This window comes from Salvelinus alpinus, chromosome 5 (assembly GCF_045679555.1).
Source record: "Salvelinus alpinus chromosome 5, SLU_Salpinus.1, whole genome shotgun sequence".
NCBI lineage: Eukaryota > Metazoa > Chordata > Actinopteri > Salmoniformes > Salmonidae > Salvelinus > Salvelinus alpinus.
The window spans coordinates 87397514-87407718 of record NC_092090.1 but is presented as its reverse complement, the minus strand read 5'-3'; the positions used below and the strand labels follow the sequence as shown (position 1 = coordinate 87407718).

The 10205-nt window shown below is 44.6% G+C and overlaps 1 long non-coding RNA gene across 3 annotated transcripts in view; it reads right to left on the bottom strand.

Moving 5' to 3' along the window:
- LOC139577157 (uncharacterized) overlaps positions 1 to 10205 on the bottom strand; it is a 71635-nt gene that overhangs the window by 4880 nt on the left and 56550 nt on the right. For all 3 annotated transcript variants that reach the window (XR_011675222.1, XR_011675224.1, XR_011675223.1), the window contains exon 3: positions 4048 to 4137. This is a non-coding gene — a long non-coding RNA (uncharacterized lncRNA). The remainder of the gene's footprint in view (positions 1 to 4047; positions 4138 to 10205) is intronic.

Genomic DNA, 10205 nt, shown 5'->3' with positions numbered 1-10205 from the left:
GCTGGCGAGATAGTACCAGTCGGCCGGATGGCCAGATAGTTGGCTGACCAGACAGGAGTAGTCTGCCAGCTGGCGAGATAGGACCAGTCGGACAGATAGGATAAGTAGGCAGGCCAGATAAGACCAGTCGGACAGATAGGACAAGTCTTTTAGTTGGCCAGTCCTATCTTTCCAGTTCGGACCAGTAGGCCAGATAGGACCAGTTGGCCAGCCGGCCCTCCAGATGAGACCAGTCGGCCAGCCCTCCAGATAGGACCAATTAGCCGGCCGGCCAGTTAGGAACGGTCAGTTAGGACCACTCGGCCAGATAGGACCAGTTGGCCTGCCATATGCCATATGCCAGAAAGCATAAGTCACCTGGCCGGCCAGATAGGATAGGACCAGTCGGTCGGCTGGCCAGTTTGGACAAGGTAGCCAGTTGGCCAAATAAGAGCAGTCTGCCGGCCAGATAGAACAAGTTGGCCAGTTACGACCAGTCACCCAACTGCTCTTTATTTGGCTGGTCAGCCGACTTCCTCTTTCTGGCCGGCCAGCTGGTCCCATCTGGCCAGTTAGTACCAGTTGGCCAGATAGGGCCAGTCACCCAACTGCTCTTTATTTGGCTGGTCAGCCGACTTCCCCTTTCTGGCCGGCCAGCTGGTCCCATCTGGCCAGTTAGTACCAGTTGGCCAGATAGGGCCAGTTGGCTGGCCGGCCCTCCAAATAAGACCAGTAGGTCGGCCAGATAGGACCATTCAGCCGACCAGCCAGTTAGGACAAGTCGGCCAATCGGACAGATAGGACAAGTAGGCAGGCCGGCCAGATAGGACAAGTTGGCTGGTCGGACAAATAAGAGCAGTCGGCCGACCATCCAGATAGGACCAGTCGGCCAGCAGGATAGGACCAGTTGGCCAAATAAAAGTGGTCGGCCGGCCATATAAGACCAGTGAGCCAGCCAGATAAAACAAGTCAGTCATTTACATGTCACTGAAATTGAGTGCATTCACACCCCTGAGTTAGAATCCCTTTGGCAACGATTACAGATGTGAGTCTTCCTGAGTAACTCTCGAAGAGCTTTGCAAACCTGGACTGTACAATATTTCCACATTATTCTTTTAAAAATTCTTCAAGCTCTGTCAAGTTGGGTGTTGATCATTGCAAGACAGCCATTTTCAAGACTTGCCATAGATCTTGAAGCCAATTTAAGTCAAAACTGTAACTAGGCCACTCAATTCATGTCGTCTGGAAGAAATTCCAGTGTATATTTGGCCTTGTGTTTTAGGTTATTGTCCTGCTGAATGGTGAATTTGTCTCCCAGTGTCCGTTGGAAAGCAGACTGAACCAGGTTTGCATCTAGGACTTTGCCTGTGCTTAGCTCTATTCCATTTATTTGCATCCTTTCTTTTCATCCATTAAACTCTGAAACTCTTTTAAAGTCACCATTGGCCTCACGGTGACATCCTTCCTCTCCGCCAACTGAGTTAGGAAGGATGCCTGTATCTTTGTAGTGACTGGGTGTATCCAAAGTGTAATTAATAACTTCACCATGCTCAAAGCTATCAATGTCTGTTTAAAAATATATATGTTTTTACTCATATACCAATAGGTCCCCTTCTTTGCGAGGCTTTGGAAAACATCCCTAGTCTTTGTGGTTGAATATGTGTTTGATAATTCACTGCTCAACTGAGAGACCTTGCAGAAAATTGTATGTGTGGGGTACAAAGCTGAGGTAGTCATTCACAGAGTGAGTCTATGCAACTACTGGAACTACACAAAAACTAAAATATATATGGTGAGGTAGGGTATAGCGAACTACTGGAACTACACAAAAACTAAAATATATATGGTGAGGTAGGGTATAGCTAACTACTGGAACTACACAAAAACTAAAATATATATGGTGAGGTAGGGTATAGCTAACTACTGGAACTACACAAAAACTAAAATATGTATGGTAAGGTAGGCAAGGATTTCCTTTATTTCCTTTATTTTAATTTTTTCCGCATCAAACCTGCCACATTACACATTCTGTTAACGTATGACCCCAAAGCGATCTGTTTTTGCAATTTGTAGTAAATGGTATGGCATTTCAGATTTACATATGATATTTTTTCAGTAATTGGGTTGGATGTAGTAACCTAATTTTTTTTAACTAACTTAGTTCAGTAAACTACATTTTTATTAAGGGTAGCTTTAGTGTAGCTTAAGTTATTCCAGTGTGAGGTGATTGGTAGCTTTGTAAACTACATTTTCAGAGCAGCTTCCCCACACTGATTACAAGGTACTTTAGTTTGCACAGGGATTTGAAGTGCACTGAAATATATAGTTGCTAAAACACAACTAGCTTTCAGTGGATGGGGCCCCACTGCATTCATCTATACATCTCTCCATGCTTCCAACAACAAAACCCAAACCAATAGAAGAACAGAGTTGAGATCAAAGGGCACACCTCCTTGCTTGCACAAGGGCACTCCATGCCTGCTCTCCCTCCCTCCCTCCTGGTCTTCCTCCCTCCCTCCGTGCCTCCCTCCCTTCCTCCCACCCTCCCTCCCTCCCGGCCTCTCTCTCTCCCTCGCTCCCTCCCTCCTTGTCTACCTCCTTGTCTCCCTCCCTGCCTACTTCCCTCCCTCTCTCCCTCCCTCCATCCCCCCCTGCCTGGCTGTTTGTGGCAGCTGATCTGAGTTGCCTCCCTACATCCTCCTCCTCTATCATTATTCCAAAGGTGCTTCAACAATAGAAAGGACTCCTCATGACACACACACACACACACACACACACACACACACACACACACACACACACACACACACACACACACACACACACACACACACACACACACACACACACACACACACACACACACACACACACACACACACACACACACAGCTTTGTTCATTTTCCTGGAATGTATCCATTTAAGCAGAACCTTTGCCCTCCAGAAGGATTTAAAAGCAAGGACCAGTAGATTACACAATCTTTTGGCCAGATTTTGCAGTGTAAACCCGTACAGAAATGTCAGTAGAACATGATACAATAATTCAATAAGAAATGAATAGCTGTTGGTCAAGCGGCTTTCCTTTACTCAAACCACTCAATCCTACAGTAACAGAATTTGAATACCATGCCGACAGAAATAGATGACTACATTGCTTTCCAGAACAATGGCATTTCTGGGGGGAAATCGGAAAATCTCAACATCTTGGATGTTTCCCCTGCTCCACAAAAAACCCAAAATAAGATTCTATGTTAAAGCTAGGATACTCTCTGGAGACTGACACTGGCAGAAAGTGGGTCTCCAGTTGCCCCAAGTCAGACTCTGGTGTAGACGAGTCCTCACCACCACCTACTCCCACAGGACTGCACTGTTCTCTATGGGAAAGTATCAACCACTGCTAGAGCAGAGACTGATGTTGAGCCACAGAGAAGGGAACCGTATGAAGCCATACCGATAATGACAGACAGAGGACATACACAGTCAGGAACATGAGCCACATGCACCACACGGACACTCATACACACACACACCACCTAGGGCTATGAAAACCTTAAGGAGACATATACTTCTGCACCTGTCAGGTTGGATGGAAACAGACATTATCAAAACGCACAACGAAAGGTTTTCCACCAGAGGAGGCTCTATGATTTTTATGCTTGAAACATTGCATTGCGTGCATGTGCATTATCTCCCTCAGTGTCTACGAGTCAGAGCAGTAAATAATGTATAGCCTCCTTCACTGTGAAAAAGTATTTTACCTCAGGGACCATCCAAGGTTTACCTGTATAAATGGCCTTTCAGTGTCTTCAGAGAAATGGATAGCACCACAGAATGTGGGTCAGACCATTTCATTTGCACAGCGTTTCTCTTTGTCTCATTCAATCAACGTTTGACAGATGCAATGTCACTCATAATGTCTTAGGGACATCTGGGGCCAACATTTCTTTCAGACTATGAATTGGTTGAGGTAACGATTCTTTGATCCATGATGAGAGGTTCTTGAGATATTGCCCAGCTAACGAGAACACAAAAACACCCCAATGGGAAATGACAGATCTCTCGTTCACCTCTGCGATCTGTGGGCCATCCTTAACACATGGACACGTCAGCCGTTATCCTGGTTCTCTCTGTCTGGCTCCTGATGACTCCTCTCTCACCTGAAACAGAATAACACAATGGGACGTTAGAAGTGTTTCTCACTGAGAATACAGGGGATGTATGTTTCATGAGCACACCGAAGTGACACAGACTTGACTTCCCTTGATGTGACTTTGGGATTTTTTACCTATTTTTCTGGTATTGTTTGTGCCTCTTGTAGAAGCATTTGACAGTAGAGTCATGACTTAAATCTGACTATTGTGGCATCACGACATAACTGTACCTCCCCTCCCCCTCTTCCCCACCAGTTAGAGGTACATCTAAAGAGTTTCAGAAAGTCTGAATTATTTACTTGGTTTTCTGTTCACCCCTTTAACCCCTCAGCAAATGCACAGGGTGCTTGGTTTAAAATATCCCCCCTGAGGATCTGAGAATGTGTGTGTATGTGTGTATGTGTGTGTGCAAGATTGTATTTGTGGCATAACACACTCACGTGCAAACACACACACTCACTAGCACGAGTGAACTCATCAGAGCATCATTATGAGGGTGAACTCATCAGAGCATCATTATCTGTGTGAGGCCATGCAGTCCCAGATGGGATTCTGTGTGTGTGTGTGTGTGTGTGTGTGTGTGTGTGTGTGTGTGTGTGTGTGTGTGTGTGTGTGTGTGTGTGTGTGTGTGTGTGTGTGTGTGTGTGTGTGTGTGTGTGTGTGTGTGTGTGTGTGTGTGTGTGTGTGTGTGTGTGTGTGTGTGGAGAGAAAAATACATACAGTGCATTCGGAAAGTATGACTTTTTCCATATTTGTTACTTTACAGCCTCATTCTAAAATGCATTAAATAAAACATTTTCCTCATCAATCTACACACAACACCCCATAATGACAAAATGAAAACAGGTTTTTAGAAATTGTTGTGAATTTATTAAATATAAAAACAGAAATACCTTTATATGAGTATTCAGACCTTTTGCTATGAGACTTGACATTGAGCTCAGGTGCATCCTGTTTACATTGATCATCCTTGGGATGGTTCTACAACTTTACTGTGGTAAATTCAATTGATTGGACATGATTTGGAAAGGCACACACCTGTCTATATAAGGTCCCACAGTTAACAGTGCATGTCAGAGAAGAAACCAAGCCAAGATGTCGAAGGAATTGTCCGTAGAGCTCAGAGACAGGATTGTGTTGAGGCACAGTCCTGGGAAAGGTACCAGAAATGTTTTGCAGCATTAAAGATACCCAAGAACACAGTGGCCTCCATCATTCTTAAATGGAAGACGTTTGGAACCACCAAGACTCTTCCTAGAGCTGGCCGCATTGCCAAACTGTGCAATCGGTGGAGAAGGGAGTTGACCAAGAACCCGATGGTCATTCTGACAGAGCTCCAGAGTTCCTCTGTGGATATGGGAGAAACATCCAGAAGGACAACCATCTCTGCAGCACTCCACAAATCAGCCCTTTATGGTAGAGTGGCCAGACGGAAGCCACTCCTCAGTAAAAGGCACATGACAGCCTGCTTGGAGTTTGCCAAGAGGCACCTAAAGGACTCTGACCATGAGAAACAAGATTCTGTGCTCTTATGAAACCAAGATTGAGGTCTGGCCATGCTTCACATCTGGAGGAAACCTAGCACCATCCCTACGGTGAAGCATGGTGGTGGCAGCATCATGCTGTGGGGATGTTTTTCAGCGGAAGGGACTGGGAGACTAGTCAGGATCGAGGGAAATATGAACGGAGCAAAGTACAGAGAGATCCTTGATGAAAACCTGCTCCAGAGTGCTCGGGACCTCATATTGGGGTGAGGGTTCACCTTCCAACTGGACAACGACCCTAAGCACAACGCCAAGACATCGCAGGAGTGGCTTTGGGACAAGTCTCTGAATGTCCTTGTGTAGCCCAGCCAGAGCCCGGACTTGAACCCGATCGAACATCTCTGGAGAGACCTGAAAATAGCTGTGAAGCAACAATCCCCATCCAACCTGACTGAGCTTGAGAGAATCTGCAGAGAAGAATGGGAGAAACTCCCCAAATACAGGTGTGCCAAGCATGTAGTGTCATAACCAAGAAGACTCAAAGCTGCCAAAGGTGCTTCAACAAAGTACTGAGTAAAGGGTCTGAATACTTTTTTTTGCCAACATTTCTAAAAACCTGTTTTTGCTTTGTCATTATGTGGTATTGTGTGTAGATTTATGGGAAAAATTCAAGGGGTCTGAATAGTTTCTGGAGGCACTGTAAGTTGGTCACCCATAAGTCTTCACCTCCCCTTACATGTGCTCTGAGTGAATGGGAGTGTACTCTTTGACCTGACTGAGTGTGTCTAGCTGAGAATATTTTTTTCTCTTTTCTTTAACCTTTATTTAACTAGGCAAGTCAGTTAAGAACAAATTCTTATTTACAATGACGGCCTACACCGGCCAAATCCGGACGATGCTGGGCAATTGTGCACCGCCCTATGGGACTCCCAATCACGGCCGGTTGTGATAATGCCTGAAATCAAACCTGGGTGTGTGTTATGACGCGTCAAGCACTGAGATGCAGTGTCTTAGACCGCTGCACCACTCGGGAGCCCAAGTAAATGATGTTGTTTGTGCAGTCACAAAGTTTTGCTGAGAAAGCCATTATCAGCAACCATAAAACCCCTAAACACAAATTAACACATATAGTACATGTACCCCTCATCCCATACTCACCCACACACACACACACACACACACACACACACACACACACACACACACACACACACACACACACACACACACACACACACACACACACACACACACACACACACACACACACACACACACACACACACACACACACACACACACATACACACACACACACAAATGCGCACACTCACACACCACCATAAGACGCATTCATCTCAAAATAGGAGCTAAACATAGATGGTGTTGTAGTAACATTCTGGGTGAGTTGAGAATAAATTGGACCAAACATGTTGAGCTGATGATTCAAAGAGCATTGTGGCAGATGAAAGGTGAGTGTAATTGATATCTGTCTGTCTGCAGCTAACTGGCTTCAGTCTGTGTTAGTGAATATTAATGTCACAGAGATATGTGGTTCTTAATGGATCTTCATGCTTCCCCCCTCTCCCTCCGCTTTCCCCCTCTGCCCTTGGCCATGTCGCCGTGGTATCTCCCTGGCATGCTGAAGGGTTGTCATGGATACCACCAGACACATCCGCCATGAGCGGAGTGATGCTGAGCGCTTCAGTGGGGCCGGCGCCAAGATTGTCCCCCTTCCATATCCACCCCCCCCCCCCCCCCGCCAACACCCACCCTCTCCCTTTCCCCCTTCACCTACCACATATCCCCCCCCCCCCCATCTATACGGCTCTTACTCCCCTTTTTGGCTGGCTAGGCCTGAGACTAAACAGCAGCTATCCCAACCCCATACCAGGGTCCTGTCTGCCTTTCAGAGGAGTGATAATGAATTCATGGCAGAGTAGGAGGTACAGGAGACACAGACACATGGCTGAACCAGGAGTAACGCAATACAACAACACACCAACAAACCTGAACAGATTTATCTCTGGGGATATAGCCTTGAATGAGCTGAATGAGACAATAAAATGTACTCTGCTTGTGTGTATTTGTGTGTGTGTGGTTGCCTGAAGCCCATGATTTAGCTTGTGGTTCATCCTGAAGTGATAATTTTTATAAGCCACTATTAATTAACAGTGCACTTGCTTTAATGCTTTAATGTATTTGAACCATCTAATCCCTCTTTGCTTAACAACACTTGTTCCCTACGAGCTGTGCACTTTTCTATTGAGGGGAACAGAGTTGTGTTAATTCTTGTTCACACTCAAGTCTTTAGTACAGCTGCTGAAATAACCAGCATCCAGGACCATGAGTGTATGTACATCATCATAGATGCATACAGTATTACAACATAGAAAATATTCTGCATTAAATCCTGACTTGCAAAGAGAAGAAGTGAAGTGGTTAATATTTTATGATACATTCCCTCCTCCTCTCTTTAGCCCTCCCTTTAATATGTTTTACAATATGGCAGCGCTCTCTTCTTGCACGTATGCTCAGGAAAAATAATCCTCTGTTATTGGAAGGCTAATTTGAAGTGTCAATTATTCTTATGCAAATGCATGTACAGTTTCTCACGTCTGAAAAGGTTGGGTGCACAGATGGGTGCACACACAACTCTCACAGTGCCTCCCCCTCTGTAGCTCCAAGAGAATACAGCTGCCAGACAAAGAAAGCTTGCATAATGGAACTGTGATATTTGCATGCTTATTGTCCATGCTGAGCACCAAAAAAATTGCAAATGGGCAATACAATACTGGAGCACTAAGCATGGCCTCGATGGGCCATTCTACGTCAAAACAGTAAAGATATTGTAGGGTATGCAATACTATTTTTTTTTTTTACATATGTTTTTTGTTATTTCACCTTTATTTAACCAGGTAGGCCAGTTGAGAACAAGTTCTCATTTACAACGGAGACCTGGCCAAGATAAAGTAAAGCTGTGCGACACAAACAACAACACAGAGTTACACATGGAGTAAACAAACATACAGTCAATAACACAATAGAAAAATCTATGTACAGTGTGTGCAAATTTAGGAAAATTAGGGAGGTAAGGCAATAAATAGGCCATAATGGCGAAATAATTACAATTTAGCATTAACACTGGAGTGATAGATGTGCAGATGATGATGTGCAAGTAGAGATACTGGGATGCCAAAGAGCAAAAACAAATAAAAATAACAATATGGGGATTGTTCACCTAACACCTTCTTTGCACTATTGGTTAGTGCCTGTAAGTAAGCATTTCACTGTAAGGTCTACACCTGCTGTATTCAGCACACGTGACAAATAAACTTTGATTTGATTTGATTATCACTACTTGCACATTCATCTTCTGCACATCAATCACTCCAGTGTTTAATTGGTATATTGTAATTACTTCGCCACCATCGCCTATTTATTGCCTTACCTCCCTTTTCTTACCTTATTTGCACACACTGTATATAGATTTTCTTCAACTGTATTATTGACTGTATGTTTTGTTTATTCCATGTGTAACTCTGTGTTGTTGTATGTGTCGAACTGCTTTGCTTTATTCTTGGCCAGGTCGCAGTTGTAAATGAGAACTTGTTCTCAACTAGCCTACCTGGTTAAATAAAGGTGAAATAAAATAAAGAATAAATAAAAAAAGATAGGGACAGAGAGAGACAGAGAGAGACATAGAGAGAGACAGATAAGGACATAGAGAGAGAAAGATAGGGACAGAGAGAGACATAGAGAGACATAGAGAGAGACAGATAGGGACAGAGAGAAACATTGAGAGACATAGAGAGAGACAGATAGGGACAGAGACAGACAGAGAGAGACATAGAGAGAGACAGATAAAGACAGAGGGAGAGTGAGATTGTGTGAGACAGGCAGACAGACAGACAGACAGACAGACAGACAGACAGACAGACAGACAGACAGACAGACAGACAGACAGACAGACAGACAGACAGACAGACAGACAGACAGACAGACAGACAGACAGACAGACAGACAGACAGACAGACAGAGATCCGGCAGGGGAGAGTGAGACAGGTGGGGATAGAGTCCTGTTCCCTGACCCTCTCAGCTGATGTGACAGTTTAAAAAAAGCCTTTTCAGGCCCGAAACCGAATCAAACAACCTGCTGCAGAGTCTGGTTACACGACAACAATGGCCTCCATTCACCTTCTGTCTCAACACAGCAGCTTTTTCCACAAGTTCCTTTTTCTGTATTATTTGCTCAAAGGGTGGAGAGAGTGGGGTGGGGTGGGGTGGGGGCCTGTGTGGAGATATTTTAGACGATAATGGTGTTTCACAGATTATATGGTATCAGTGAGACGTGTTTGTTTTGAGCTGTCTGCCTCTCCAGCCAGTGAAATATGGCTAGAGCCTCACTCTCACCCTGGACCCTCAGAAAACACGAGAGAAACTTAGTTAAAGCCCTCAGATAGCTGAAGATGCCAATATGATGAACTTTTGAAGAGGGGACAGATTAATTAATGTCTACACAAAGTATTCAATATTCTCAAATTTGTGAAAATTGGATGAGTATGCTTAGATGAGTGTGCTTTTCAGTGT